This window comes from Oncorhynchus nerka, linkage group LG9a (assembly GCF_034236695.1).
Source record: "Oncorhynchus nerka isolate Pitt River linkage group LG9a, Oner_Uvic_2.0, whole genome shotgun sequence".
In the NCBI taxonomy this organism is placed as follows: Eukaryota; Metazoa; Chordata; class Actinopteri; order Salmoniformes; family Salmonidae; genus Oncorhynchus; species Oncorhynchus nerka.
Genome location: NC_088404.1, coordinates 14,333,488 through 14,349,243, shown reverse-complemented (window position 1 = coordinate 14,349,243; position 15,756 = coordinate 14,333,488).

Here is a 15,756-nt window from a genome sequence, read left to right as displayed (position 1 = left end):
AGGAGTCAATGGATGTTCAGAGAGAGAGAGGAGTCAATGGATTTTCAAAGAGAGAGAGAGGAGTCAGTGGATGTTCGGAGAGAGAGAGAGGAGTCAATGGATTTTCAAAGAGGGAGAGAGAGGAGTCAGTGGATGTTCAGAGAGAGAGAGGAGTCAGTGGATGTTCAGAGAGAGAGAGGAGTCAGTGGATGTTCAGAGTGAGAGAGAGGAGTCAGTGGATCTTCAGAGAGAGAGAGAGGAGTCAGTGGATGTTTGGAGAGAGAGAGAGGAGTCAGTGGATGTTCAGAGAGAGAGAGAGAGGAGTCAGTGGATGTTCAGAGAGAGAGAGAGGAGTCAGTGGATCTTCAGAGAGAGAGAGAGGAGTCAGTGGATGTTTGGAGAGAGAGAGAGGAGTCAGTGGATGTTCAGAGAGAGAGAGGAGTCAGTGGATGTTCAGAGAGAGAGAGAGGAGTCAGTGGATGTTCAGAGAGAGAGAGAGAGAGGAGTCAGTGGATGTTCAGAGAGAGAGAGAGGAGTCAGTGGATGTTCAGAGAGAGAGAGATGAGTCAGTGGATGTTCAGAGAGAGAGAGGAGTCAGTGGATGTTCAGAGAGAGAGAAGAGTCAGTGGATGTTCAGAGAGAGAGAGAGGAGTCAGTGGATGTTTGGAGAGAGAGAGGAGTCAGTGGATGTTCAGAGTGAGAGAGGAGTCAGTGGATGTTCAGAGAGAGAGAGAGGAGAGTCAGTAGATGTTCAGAGAGAGAGAGATGAGTCAGTGGATGTTTGGAGAGAGAGAGAGGAGTCAGTGGATTTTCAGAGAGAGAGAGAGAGAGGAGTCAGTGGATGTTTGGAGAGAGAGAGGTGTCAGTGGATGTTCAGAGTGAGAGAGAGGAGTCAGTGGATGTTCGGAGAGAGAGAGGAGTCAATGGATGTTGAGAGTGAGAGAGAGGAGTCAGTGGATTTTTAAAGAGAGTGAGAGGAGTCAGGGGATGTTCAGAGTGAGAGAGAGGAGTCAGTAGATGTGCAGAGAGAGAGAGGAGTCAGTGGATGTTCATAGAGAGAGAGGAGTGAATGGATTTTCAAAGAGAGTGAGAGGAGTCAGTGGATGTTTGGAGAGAGAGAGGAGTCAATGGATGTTCAGAGAGAGAGAGGAGTCAATGGATTTTCAAAGAGAGAGAGAGGAGTCAGTGGATGTTCGGAGAGAGAGAGAGGAGTCAATGGATTTTCAAAGAGAGAGAGAGGAGTCAGTGGATGTTCAGAGAGAGAGAGGAGTCAGTGGATGTTCAGAGAGAGAGAGAGAGGAGTCAGTGGATGTTCAGAGAGAGAGAGGAGTCAGTGGATGTTCAGAGAGAGAAGAGTCAGTGGATGTTCAGAGAGAGAGAGGAGTCAGTGGATGTTTGAGAGAGAGAGGAGTCAGTGGATGTTCAGAGTGAGAGAGGAGTCAGTGGATCTTCAGAGAGAGAGAGAGGAGAGTCAGTAGATGTTCAGAGAGAGAGAGATGAGTCAGTGGATGTTTGGAGAGAGAGAGGAGTCAGTGGATTTTCAGAGAGAGAGAGAGCAGAGTCAGTGGATGTTTGGAGAGAGAGAGGAGTCAGTGGATGTTCAGAGTGAGAGAGGAGTCAATGGATGTTCAGAGAGAGAGAGGAGTCAATGGATTTTCAAAGAGAGAGAGAGGAGTCAGTGGATGTTCGGAGAGAGAGAGAGGAGTCAATGGATTTTCAAAGAGAGAGAGAGGAGTCAATGGATGTTGAGAGTGAGAGAGAGGAGTCAGTGGATTTTTAAAGAGAGTGAGAGGAGTCAGGGGATGTTCAGAGTGAGAGAGAGGAGTCAGTAGATGTGCAGAGAGAGAGAGGAGTCAGTGGATGTTCATAGAGAGAGAGGAGTGAATGGATTTTCAAAGAGAGTGAGAGGAGTCAGTGGATGTTTGGAGAGAGAGAGGAGTCAATGGATGTTCAGAGAGAGAGAGGAGTCAATGGATTTTCAAAGAGAGAGAGAGGAGTCAGTGGATGTTCGGAGAGAGAGAGAGGAGTCAATGGATTTTCAAAGAGAGAGAGAGAGGAGTCAGTGGATGTTCAGAGAGAGAGAGGAGTCAGTGGATGTTCAGAGAGAGAGAGAGATGAGTCAGTGGATGTTCAGAGAGAGAGAGGAGTCAGTGGATGTTCAGAGAGAGAGAAGAGTCAGTGGATGTTCAGAGAGAGAGAGAGGAGTCAGTGGATGTTTGGAGAGAGAGAGGAGTCAGTGGATGTTCAGAGTGAGAGAGGAGTCAGTGGATGTTCATAGAGAGAGAGGAGTGAATGGATTTTCAAAGAGAGTGAGAGGAGTCAGTGGATGTTTGGAGAGAGAGAGGAGTCAATGGATGTTCAGAGAGAGAGAGGAGTCAATGGATTTTCAAAGAGAGAGAGAGGAGTCAGTGGATGTTCGGAGAGAGAGAGAGGAGTCAATGGATTTTCAAAGAGAGAGAGAGGAGTCAGTGGATGTTCAGAGAGAGAGAGGAGTCAGTGGATGTTCAGAGAGAGAGAGAGGAGTCAGTGGATGTTCAGAGAGAGAGAGGAGTCAGTGGATGTTCAGAGAGAGAGAAGAGTCAGTGGATGTTCAGAGAGAGAGAGAGGAGTCAGTGGATGTTTGGAGAGAGAGAGGAGTCAGTGGATGTTCAGAGTGAGAGAGGAGTCAGTGGATCTTCAGAGAGAGAGAGAGGAGAGTCAGTAGATGTTCAGAGAGAGAGAGATGAGTCAGTGGATGTTTGGAGAGAGAGAGGAGTCAGTGGATTTTCAGAGAGAGAGAGAGCAGAGTCAGTGGATGTTTGGAGAGAGAGAGGAGTCAGTGGATGTTCAGAGTGAGAGAGGAGTCAATGGATGTTCAGAGAGAGAGAGGAGTCAATGGATTTTCAAAGAGAGAGAGAGGAGTCAGTGGATGTTCGGAGAGAGAGAGAGGAGTCAATGGATTTTCAAAGAGAGAGAGAGGAGTCAATGGATGTTGAGAGAGAGAGAGGAGTCAGTGGATTTTTAAAGAGAGTGAGAGGAGTCAGGGGATGTTCAGAGTGAGAGAGAGGAGTCAGTAGATGTGCAGAGAGAGAGAGGAGTCAGTGGATGTTCATAGAGAGAGAGGAGTGAATGGATTTTCAAAGAGAGTGAGAGGAGTCAGTGGATGTTTGGAGAGAGAGAGGAGTCAATGGATGTTCAGAGAGAGAGAGGAGTCAATGGATTTTCAAAGAGAGAGAGAGGAGTCAGTGGATGTTCGGAGAGAGAGAGAGGAGTCAATGGATTTTCAAAGAGAGAGAGAGAGGAGTCAGTGGATGTTCAGAGAGAGAGAGGAGTCAGTGGATGTTCAGAGAGAGAGAGAGATGAGTCAGTGGATGTTCAGAGAGAGAGAGGAGTCAGTGGATGTTCAGAGAGAGAGAAGAGTCAGTGGATGTTCAGAGAGAGAGAGAGGAGTCAGTGGATGTTTGGAGAGAGAGAGGAGTCAGTGGATGTTCAGATTTTCAGAGAGAGAGAGGAGTCAGTGGATCTTCAGAGAGAGAGAGTCAGAGAGTTCAGAGTGAGTAGATGTCAGTAGAGAGAGAGAGAGATGAGTCAGTGGATGTTTGGAGAGAGAGAGGAGTCAGTGGATTTTCAGAGAGAGAGAGAGAGGAGTCAGTGGATGTTTGGAGAGAGAGAGGAGTCAGTGGATGTTCAGAGTGAGAGAGAGGAGTCAGTGGATGTTCAAAAGAGAGAGAGAGGAGTCAGTGGATGTTGAGAGAGAGAGAGGAGTCAATGGATTTTCAAAGAGAGAGAGAGAGGAGTCAAAGAGAGAGAGAGGAGTCAGTGGATGTTCAGAGAGAGAGAGAGGAGTCAGTGGATGTGAGAGGAGGAGTCAATGGAGAGAGAGAGAGGAGTCAGTGGATGTTTGGAGAGAGAGAGGAGTCAATGGATGTTTCAGAGAGAGAGAGAGAGAGTGGAGTCAGATGGATTTTTAAAGAGAGAGAGGAGTCAGTGGATGTTTCAGAGAGAGAGAGAGAGTGAGTCAGTGGATGTTCAGAGAGAGAGAGAGGAGTCAGTGGAGAGAGAGAGGAGTTCAGAGAGAGAGAGAGTCAGTGGATGTTCAAAGAGAGAGAGAGGAGTCAGTGGATGTTCGGAGAGAGAGAGAGGAGTCAATGGATGTCAATGGAAGAGAGAGAGAGGAGTCAGTGGATGTTCAGAGAGAGAGAGAGAGTCAGTGGATTTTCAGAGAGAGAGAGGAGTCAGTGGATGTTCAGAGAGAGAGAGGAGTCAGTGGATGTTCAGAGAGAGAGAAGAGTCAGTGGATGTTCAGAGAGAGAGAGAGAGTCAGTGGAGAGAGAGAGGAGTCAGTGGATGTTCAGAGAGAGAGAGGAGTCAGTGGATGTTCAGAGTGAGAGAGGAGTCAGTGGATCTTCAGAGAGAGAGAGAGAGAGTGGATCTTCAGTCAGTGGATGTTCAGAGAGAGAGAGATGAGTCAGTGGATGTTTGGAGAGAGAGAGGAGTCAGTGGATTTTCAGAGAGAGAGAGAGCGGAGTCAGTGGATGTTTGGAGAGAGAGAGGAGTCAGTGGATGTTCAGAGTGAGAGAGAGGAGTCAGTGGATGTTCGGAGAGAGAGAGGAGTCAATGGATGTTGAGATTGAGAGAGAGGAGTCAGTGGATTTTTAAAGAGAGTGAGAGGAGTCAGTGGATGTTCAGAGTGAGAGAGAGGAGTCAGTAGATGTTCAGAGTGAGAGAGAGGAGTCAGTAGATGTGCAGAGAGAGAGAGGAGTCAGTGGATGTTCATAGAGAGAGAGGAGTCAATGGATTTTCAAAGAGAGTGAGAGGAGTCAGTGGATGTTTGGAGAGAGAGAGGAGTCAATGGATGTTCAGAGAGAGAGAGAGGAGTCAATGGATTGTCAAAGAGAGAGAGAGGAGTCAGTGGATGTTCGGAGAGAGAGAGAGGAGTCAATGGATTTTCAAAGAGGGAGAGAGAGGAGTCAGTGGATGTTCAGAGAGAGAGAGGAGTCAGTGGATGTTCAGAGAGAGAGAGGAGTCAGTGGATGTTCAGAGTGAGAGAGAGGAGTCAGTGGATCTTCAGAGAGAGAGAGAGAGGAGTCAGTGGATGTTTGGAGAGAGAGAGAGGAGACAGTGGATGTTCAGAGAGAGAGAGAGGAGTCAGTGGATGTTCAGAGAGAGAGAGAGAGGAGTCAGTGGATGTTCAGAGAGAGAGAGAGATGAGTCAGTGGATGTTTGGAGAGAGAGAGAGAGGAGTCAGTGGATGTTTGGAGAGAGAGAGGAGTCAGTGGATTTTTAAAGAGAGTGAGAGGAGTCAGTGGATGTTCAGAGTGAGAGAGAGGAGTCAGTAGATGTTCAGAGTGAGAGAGAGGAGTCAGTAGATGTGCAGAGAGAGAGAGGAGTCAGTGGATGTTCATAGAGAGAGAGGAGTCAATGGATTTTCAAAGAGAGTGAGAGGAGTCAGTGGATGTTTGGAGAGAGAGAGGAGTCAATGGATGTTCAGAGAGAGAGAGAGGAGTCAATGGATTGTCAAAGAGAGAGAGAGGAGTCAGTGGATGTTCGGAGAGAGAGAGAGGAGTCAATGGATTTTCAAAGAGGGAGAGAGAGGAGTCAGTGGATGTTCAGAGAGAGAGAGGAGTCAGTGGATGTTCAGAGAGAGAGAGGAGTCAGTGGATGTTCAGAGTGAGAGAGAGGAGTCAGTGGATCTTCAGAGAGAGAGAGAGAGGAGTCAGTGGATGTTTGGAGAGAGAGAGAGAGGAGACAGTGGATGTTCAGAGAGAGAGAGAGGAGTCAGTGGATGTTCAGAGAGAGAGAGAGGAGTCAGTGGATGTTCAGAGAGAGAGAGAGATGAGTCAGTGGATGTTTGGAGAGAGAGAGAGAGGAGTCAGTGGATGTTTGGAGAGAGAGAGGAGTCAGTGGATGTTTGGAGAGAGAGAGGAGTCAGTGGATGTTCAGAGTGAGAGAGAGGAGTCGGTGGATGTTCAGAGAGATAGAGAGGAGTCGGTGGATGTTCAGAGAGAGAGAGGAGTCAGTGGATGTTCAGAGTGATAGAGAGGAGTCGGTGGATGTTCAGAGAGATAGAGAGGAGTCGGTGGATGTTCAGAGAGATAGAGAGGAGTCAGTGGATGTTCAGAGTGAGAGAGAGGAGTCAATGGATGTTCAGAGTGAGAGAGGAGTCAGTGGATGTTCAGAGTGAGAGAGAGATGAGTCAGTGGATGTTCAGAGTGAGAGAGAGGAGTCAGTGGATGTTCAGAGAGAGAGAGAGGGGTCGGTGGATGTTTGGAGAGAAAGAGGAGTCAGTGGATGTTCAGAGAGAGAGAGAGAGAGAGAGAGAGGAGTCAGTGGATGTTCAGAGAGAGAGAGAGAGGAGAGTCAGTAGATGTTCAGAGATAGAGAGAGGAAGGAGTCAGTGGATGTTTGGAGAGAGAGAGAGAGAGAGAGGAGTCAGTGGATTTCCAAAGAGAGAGAGAGAGAGGAGTCAGTGGATTTCCAAAGAGAGAGAGAGAGAGGAGTCAGTGGATTTTCAGAGAGATTAGTCAGTGGATTTTCAGAGTGAGAGAGAGAGGAGTCAGTGGATTTTCAAAGAGAGTGAGAGAGGAGTCAGTGGATGTTCAGAGAGAGGAGTCAGCCAACTGGTTGAGGGAAAGCAGAGCATCAATATATCACACTTCCTAAATTACAGATTAGAAAGCATCTGGTTCATCGAACAGCGTTCTGCTTCTCATTTAGAGTCCGTCCTCCCATGTTAATCATCCCTGTATTCTCCCTGTAGCTCCAATCAGCCCAGATCAGTCTGAAGGAGAAGACCAGATGGCTATGATAATTTACCAAGTTCAAATCAGACCACTGCCTTTATGTGTGTTGCATGGGTTTATTATTGAGTCATTAGACTACTATTTTTCAAAGCAGTGGTTTTATTCTAATGAGAAAATATAGGGATATATTTTAGATAATCTTTTTACAGATTTGGATCCTCTCTGTTTTAGACTGATGTTCATGACTATGTTATAATAGTCACCGCTGGAAAATGGAGGGACTTTATGCAAGATGTATACTAATCATTAGATCCAGGCAGGGTCAAAGGCCAAAGCTCCATAATAAGCTAACAACATTCAACCCTTTAACCCTTGAAGTGTTGTGTTTCCACAGCCTGCCTGCAGCCCATAGTCATCTAGACCCTGTCAAAAGCATTTATCTCAGGTGATTTCCTGCTCCTAGTGATAATTGCAGCTGTGCCCTGAGGGTGGTAAGTATTTTCAGCTAATCTGTGAGGTTGGCATCTATATCAATAAGTGTTTATCTCTTGCAATCTGGAACTCATTAAAACTATTAACCCTTAACATAAACATTTTAAATTCTCTTTCAAGAATAATCGTCTATAAAATATATCTGTAAAGGAGAAAAATATTGTTTTTGCCTGTCATCCAGACTGACTGAAAATTACAAAGAATTACGACGACAGTCAATAACCCAAATGCCCTTCCTTACCTTACAAATCCACAGCCTTGTAGCCTTACTGCCTTGTAGCCGTACCACCTTAAAGCCTTACTGCCTTGAAGCCTTAATACCTTACTGCCTTACAACCTTACAATCTTACTGCTTTACAGCCTTGCAGCCTTACTGCCTTACAGACTTACAGCCTTACAAACTAATAGCCATACAGCCTAACAGCCAAACAACCTAACAGTCAGACAGTCTCATAATTTTACAACCTAACAGCCTTACAGCCTAACAGCCAAACAACCAAACAGCCTAACAACCTAACAGCCTAACAACCTAACAGCCTTACAACCTTAAAGCCTTCCAGCCCTACAAACTTAGAGCCTTACAACCTTACAACTACAGTCTTAAAACAGTAAAGTCTTACAACCTGACAGCATTAGAGACTTCCAACCTTCCAACCTTACAGTCTTACAACTCTACAGCCTTACAACTCTACCACCGTACAACCTTAAAGCCTTTAAACTGTACAACTCCACAACCTTACAGTCTTACAAATCTACAACCTTACATCTCTACAGCCTTACAACTCCACAAACATATAACTCTATAGCCTTAAAACTCTAAAGTCTTACAACTCTACAACCTTACAACTCTACAGTCTTACAACTCTACAACATTACAACCTCACAACTCTACAGCCTTACAACCTCACATCTCTACAGCCTTACAATTCTACAATCTAACAACTCTACAGCCTTACAACTCTACAACCTTACAACTCTACAGCCTTACAACCTCACATCTCTACAGCCTTACAATTCCTCACTTACAACTCTACAGCCTTACCACTCTACAGCCTTACAACCTTAAACTCTACAGCCTTGCAACTCTACAACCTTACAAACATACAACTCTACAGCCGTACAACCGTACAACTATACAACCTTACAACTCTACATCCTTACAACTCTACAGCCTTGCAACCTTACAAGCTTACAATTCCTCACTTACAACTCTACAGCCTTACCACTCTACAGCCTTACAACCTTAAACTCTACAGCCTTGCAACTCTACAACCTTACAAGCTTACACCTCTACAGCCTTACAACTCTACAACCTTACAACCTCACAACTCTAAAGCCTTACAACTCTACAACCTTACAAACACTTAACTCTAGAGCCTTACAACTCTACAGTCGTACAACTCTACAGCCTTACAACTCCACAACCTTGCAACTCTACAACCTTACAACCTTACAACCTAACAGCCATACAACCTAACAGTCTTACAGTATTACAGCCTTACAACCTAACAGCCTTACAACCTAACAGCCTTACAGCCTTACAACCTTATAGCCTTCCAGCCCTACAAACTTAGAGCCTTACAACCTTACAACTACAGTCTTAAAACCGTATAGTCTTACAACCTGACAGCATTAGACTTACAACCTTCCAACCTTACAGTCTTACAACTCTACAGCCTTACAAATCTACAACCTTACAACTCTACAACATTACAACTATACCACCTTACAACCTCAAAGCCTTAAAACTGTACAACTCTATATATGCACCAAGGGAAAAAAAAAGAAGAAAAAAAACTTTTATTATTTTTCTTAGTCTTTTATTATTATTTTTATTTTTTCAAATGTATTATTATTATATATATATATATTTTTAAAGCCTGTCACATCTGTGAATGTGGAATGTGTTTTGTTGGTTGATTGAAAAACAAGAACTTTAAATTGAAAAAAAAAACTCTACAGTCTTACAACCTCACAACTCTACAGCCTTACAACTCTACATTCTTACAACCTTACAACTCTACAACCTTACACACCTACAACTCTACAGCCTTACAACTCTACAACCTTACAACTCTACAGACTTACAACTCTACAACCTTACAACTCTACAACCTTACAACTCTACAGACTTACAACTCTACAGCCTTACAACTCTACAACCTTACAAATCTACAACCTTATAACCTTACAACTCTACAGTCTTACAACTCTTCAACCTTAAAGCTTTACAACTCTATAATCTTACAACAAGTCTATAACATTTTGCTTCCGGGTTGGAGCGAGCCGGTCGCATCCGCGCTTCGGTCTCCTTCGGTCTGCAGGTTGTATAACTTTTTCATTACATTTCATTACATTTCATTATAGTACAACGGTCTGATTTGTCTAATCTTAGCAATTTCTTCTTAGCTAGCTACATAGCCGTCGTTGTATCAAAGATAATTGCGTAATTATCGTATTTCGTCGTCCTCCTATCTGCCCAACACGTTCACCGTCTACCGTAGCACTGTAGTAACTATCACACTCAACTGAACGACTTGATTAGTGTAGTGTTAGCTAGCTACATAGTTGTCTTTGCTGTCTTCGTATCCAAGATAATTGTGTAGTTTAGAGTGTGTAGTCTTAGAGTGATTATCTTAAATTACCGAGGTTAGCTAGCCAGCTATTTTGTCGTCCTTAACGTAGGAGACACTCCTAGCTAGCTAACAGCCAGCCAACATCTACTGAATAGAACTTTCGCATTCCGGTCGCATTCCGCTTCGCTCCACAGGTAGTATCACATTTTCATTTCATTTCATTACAGTCCCAACGGTGTGATTTGTTGATCGTAGCTAGCTACATAGCCGTCTTTGTTTCAAAGATAATTGTGTAGTCTAGAGCGATTTTCTAGGTTAGCTAGCCAGCTATTGTCGTTCTCCTAACGCAACGTAACGTAACCAACACTGCTAGCTAGCCAGCTAGCCCCCGAATAGCAGCATTGTAGAAACTTCACACTCAACGGAACGACTTGATTAGGGTAGTGTCAACAACGCAGCTAGCCTACCTCAGCAGTACTGTATCATTTTAATCATTTTAGTCAATTAGATTCTTGCTACGTAAGCTTAACTTTCTGAACATTCGAGACGTGTAGTCCACTTGTCATTCCAATCTCCTCTGCATTAGCGTAGCCTCTTCTCTAGCCTGTCAACTATGTGTCTGTCTATCCCTGTTCTCTCCTCTCTGCACAGACCATACAAACGCTCCACACCGCATGGCCGCGGCCACCCTAATCTGGTGGTCCCAGCGCACGACCCACGTGGAGTTCCAGGTCTCCGGTAGCCTCTGGAACTGCCGATCTGCGGCCAACAAGGCAGAGTTCATCTCAGCCTATGCCTCCCTCCAGTCCCTCGACTTCTTGGCACTGACGGAAACATGGATCACCACAGACAACACCGCTACTCCTACTGCTCTCTCTTCGTCCGCCCACGTGCTCTCGCACACCCCGAGAGCTTCTGGTCAGCGGGGTGGTGGCACCGGGATCCTCATCTCTCCCAAGTGGTCATTCTCTCTTTCTCCCCTTACCCATCTGTCTATCGCCTCCTTTGAATTCCATGCTGTCACAGTTACCAGCCCTTTCAAGCTTAACATCCTTATCATTTATCGCCCTCCAGGTTCCCTCGGAGAGTTCATCAATGAGCTTGATGCCTTGATAAGCTCCTTTCCTGAGGACGGCTCACCTCTCACAGTTCTGGGCGACTTTAACCTCCCCACGTCTACCTTTGACTCATTCCTCTCTGCCTCCTTCTTTCCACTCCTCTCCTTTTTTGACCTCACCCTCTCACCTTCCCCCCCTACTCACAAGGCAGGCAATACGCTCGACCTCATCTTTACTAGATGCTGTTCTTCCACTAACCTCATTGCAACTCCCCTCCAAGTCTCCGACCACTACCTTGTATCCTTTCCCTCTCGCTCTCATCCAACACTTCCCACACTGCCCCTACTCGGATGGTATCGCGCCGTCCCAACCTTCGCTCTCTCTCCCCCGCTACTCTCTCCTCTTCCATCCTATCATCTCTTCCCTCTGCTCAAACCTTCTCCTACCTATCTCCTGATTCTGCCTCCTCAACCCTCCTCTCCTCCCTTTCTGCATCCTTTGACTCTCTATGTCCCCTATCCTCCAGGCCGGCTCGGTCCTCCCCTCCCGCTCCGTGGCTCGACGACTCATTGCGAGCTCACAGAACAGGGCTCCGGGCAGCCGAGCGGAAATGGAGGAAAACTCGCCTCCCTGCGGACCTGGCATCCTTTCACTCCCTCCTCTCTACATTTTCCTCCTCTGTCTCTGCTGCTAAAGCCACTTTCTACCACTCTAAATTCCAAGCATCTGCCTCTAACCCTAGGAAGCTCTTTGCCACCTTCTCCTCCCTCTTGAATCCTCCTCCCCCTCCCCCTCCTCCCTCTCTGCAGATGACTTCGTCAACCATTTTGAAAAGAAGGTCGACGACATCCGATCCTCGTTTGCTAAGTCAAACGACACCGCTGGTTCTGCTCACACTGCCCTACCCTGTGCTCTGACCTCTTTCTCCCCTCTCTCTCCAGATGACATCTCGCGTCTTGTGACGGCCGGCCGCCCAACAACCTGCCCGCTTGACCCTATCCCCTCCTCTCTTCTCCAGACCATCTCCGGTGACCTTCTCCCTTACCTCACCTCGCTCATCAACTCATCCCTGACCGCTGGCTACGTCCCTCCCGTCTTCAAGAGAGCGAGAGTTGCACCCCTTCTGAAAAAACCTACACTCGATCCCTCCGATGTCAACAACTACAGACCAGTATCCCTTCTTTCTTTTTCTCTCCAAAACTCTTGAACGTGCCGTCCTTGGCCAGCTCTCCCGCTATCTCTCTCAGAATGACCTTCTTGATCCAAATCAGTCAGGTTTCAAGACTAGTCATTCAACTGAGACTGCTCTTCTCTGTATCACGGAGGCACTCCGCACTGCTAAAGCTAACTCTCTCTCCTCTGCTCTCATCCTTCTAGACCTATCGGCTGCCTTCGATACTGTGAACCATCAGATCCTCCTCTCCACCCTCTCCGAGTTGGGCATCTCCGGCGCGGCCCATGCTTGGATTGCGTCCTACCTGACAGGTCGCTCCTACCAGGTGGCGTGGCGAGAATCTGTCTCCTCACCACGCGCTCTCACCACTGGTGTCCCCCAGGGCTCTGTTCTAGGCCCTCTCCTATTCTCGCTATACACCAAGTCACTTGGCTCTGTCATAACCTCACATGGTCTCTCCTATCATTGCTATGCAGACGACACACAATTAATCTTCTCCTTTCCCCCTCTGATGACCAGGTGGCGAATCGCATCTCTGCATGTCTGGCAGACATATCAGTGTGGATGACGGATCACCACCTCAAGCTGAACCTCGGCAAGACGGAGCTGCTCTTCCTCCCGGGAAGGACTGCCCGTTCCATGATCTCGCCATCACGGTTGACAACTCCATCGTGTCCTCCTCCCAGAGCGCTAAGAACCTTGGCGTGATCCTGGACAACACCCTGTCGTTCTCAACTAACATCAAGGCGGTGGCCCGTTCCTGTAGGTTCATGCTCTACAACATCCGCAGAGTACGACCCTGCCTCACACAGGAAGCGGCGCAGGTCCTAATCCAGGCACTTGTCATCTCCCGTCTGGATTACTGCAACTCGCTGTTGGCTGGGCTCCCTGCCTGTGCCATTAAACCCCTACAACTCATCCAGAACGCCGCAGCCCGTCTGGTGTTCAACCTTCCCAAGTTCTCTCACGTCACCCCGCTCCTCCGCTCTCTCCACTGGCTTCCAGTTGAAGCTCGCATCCGCTACAAGACCATGGTGCTTGCCTACGGAGCTGTGAGGGGAACGGCACCTCAGTACCTCCAGGCTCTGATCAGGCCCTACACCCAAACAAGGGCACTGCGTTCATCCACCTCTGGCCTGCTCGCCTCCCTACCACTGAGGAAGTACAGTTCCCGCTCAGCCCAGTCAAAACTGTTCGCTGCTCTGGCCCCCCAATGGTGGAACAAACTCCCTCACGACGCCAGGACAGCGGAGTCAATCACCACCTTCCGGAGACACCTGAAACCCCACCTCTTTAAGGAATACCTAGGATAGGATAAAGTAATCCTTCTCACCCCCTTAAAAGACCTAGATGCACTATTGTAAAGTGGCTGTTCCACTGGATGTCATAAGGTGAAAGCACCAATTTGTAAGTCGCTCTGGATAAGAGCGTCTGCTAAATGACTTAAATGTAAATGTAAAACATTACAACCTTACAACCTTACAAATCTACAGCGTTACAACCTTACAACTCTACAACCTTACCACTCTACAGCCTTACAACTCTACAGCCTTACAACTCTACAGCCTTACACCTCTACAGTCTTACAACCTTACAACTCTACAACCTTACACACCTACAACTCTACAGCCTTACAACTCTACAACCTTACAACTCTACAGACTTACAACTCTACAACCTTACAACTCTACAGACTTACAACTCTACAACCTTACAACTCTACAACCTTACAACTCTACAGACTTACAACTCTACAACCTTACAACTCTACAACCTTACAACTCTACAGACTTACAACTCTACAACCTTACAACTCTACAACCTTACAACTCTACAGCCTTACAACTCCACAACCTTACACACCTACAACTCTACAGCCTTACAAGTCTACAACCTTACAAATCTACAACCTTATAACCTTACAACTCTACAGTCTTACAACTCTTCAACCTTACAGCCTTACAACTCTATAACCTTACAACAAGTCTATAACCTTACAACCTTACAACCTTACAAATCTATAGCCTTTACAACTCTACAGCCTTACAACTCTACAGCCTCACAACCTTACAACTCTACAACCTTACAACTCTAACTCCAAACAACCCTAACGCCCATATCTTGATTGCCTACAACCCTAACCGGGCTGGTTACTTCAAAGGGCCTCATATAACTATACTCTCAGTCCCACCACATCAGACACGCACAGTCACCAGCAAAAACATGACATGATCGTAGATTTGTAGGTCTATGAGAAACAGAGCTACAGGCGTGTAACAAACTACACCATACAGGTATAGGATCTTAATTTGAGCCAGTTTTCTACAGCAGGAAAATGATCTTACAGCAAACAGGAAATGTACATTATTATGTCAATTATATTTCATGGATATTTTTTGTAGGGGCTAATACTTTTATGTTAGGGCAAATCAAGTCTGACATTTTTAAGAGGAAATTACAAACTTTAGAAGCCTTTTTAAAACTTGAATGTGTGGGCAACAGGCATTTTATAAAGGGCAGGACAAATGATCGACACAATGCCATGAGTACTCTCTGTGCAGTATGCAATGGGGTCTATGGCTTCATGAGCAAGCACTCCGCTCCACTCTCACACAATGCCATGAGTACTCTGTGTGCAGTATGCAATGGGGTCTATGGCTTCATGAGCAAGCACTCCGCTCCACTCTCACACAATGCCATGAGTACTCTGTGTGCAGTATGCAATGGGGTCTATGGCTTCATGAGCAAGCACTCCGCTCCACTCTCACACAATGCCATGAGTACTCTGTGTGCAGTATGCAATGGGGTCTATGGCTTCATGAGCAAGCACTCCGCTCCACTTTCACACAATGCCATGAGTACTCTCTGTGCAGTATGCAATGGGGTCTATGGCTTCATGAGCAAGCACTCCGCTCCACTCTCACACAATGCCATGAGTACTCTCTGTGCAGTATGCAATGGGGTCTATGGCTTCATGAGCAAGCACTCCGCTCCACTCTCACACAATGCCATGAGTACTCTGTGTGCAGTATGCAATGGGGTCTATGGCTTCATGAGCAAGCACTCCGCTCCACTCTCACACAATGCCATGAGTACACTCTGTGCAGTATGCAATGGGGTCTATGGCTTCATGAGCAAGCACTCCGCTCCACTCTCACACAATGCCAGGGGCATGATAGCTTTAATGATGGAGAGCTAATTATCAAGGCTGTAACCACAACGCTGCCAAGATCTAAGCAATTTCATCATGAGTAATTTACGGGTTAAACTCTGAGCGTCAGCAAACTTCAATATTTTACAGTGAACTATGAGCGTACGATAAAGAATGGTGGGAACCTGGAGTACCATTCATTGGTGTAGCTTCCAAGTGAGTGAATAGACAGTAAATATGAGCATTGAGGCCAAAGAAGCAGGCCAGTAACCAGAAGGTTTCTGTAACAAATCTTGGAAGTGGTGGAAGTGAGCTGGTAACTGAAGCTGCAATCAGGATACATCTGATTTTGTATCTGGCATCACAATATCAGATGCCACCTACTGCCATGTGCCCTTAAGCAAGGCACTTAACCAGCTCCAGGGGTGTTTCTCTGCAGTGGAACATGTGCTGCCTCCTCCAGATACTCATAGTGATATTGGCTTGTGTCGCAGATGGGGATCTGTGATACTCAGTCGACCTAAAGTTTCTGCACTAGCTTTTCGGTGGAGTGACTGGGTAAGATTCTCCTGGAGGGCAGTCACTTGTGTTTGCGAAGCAGAAG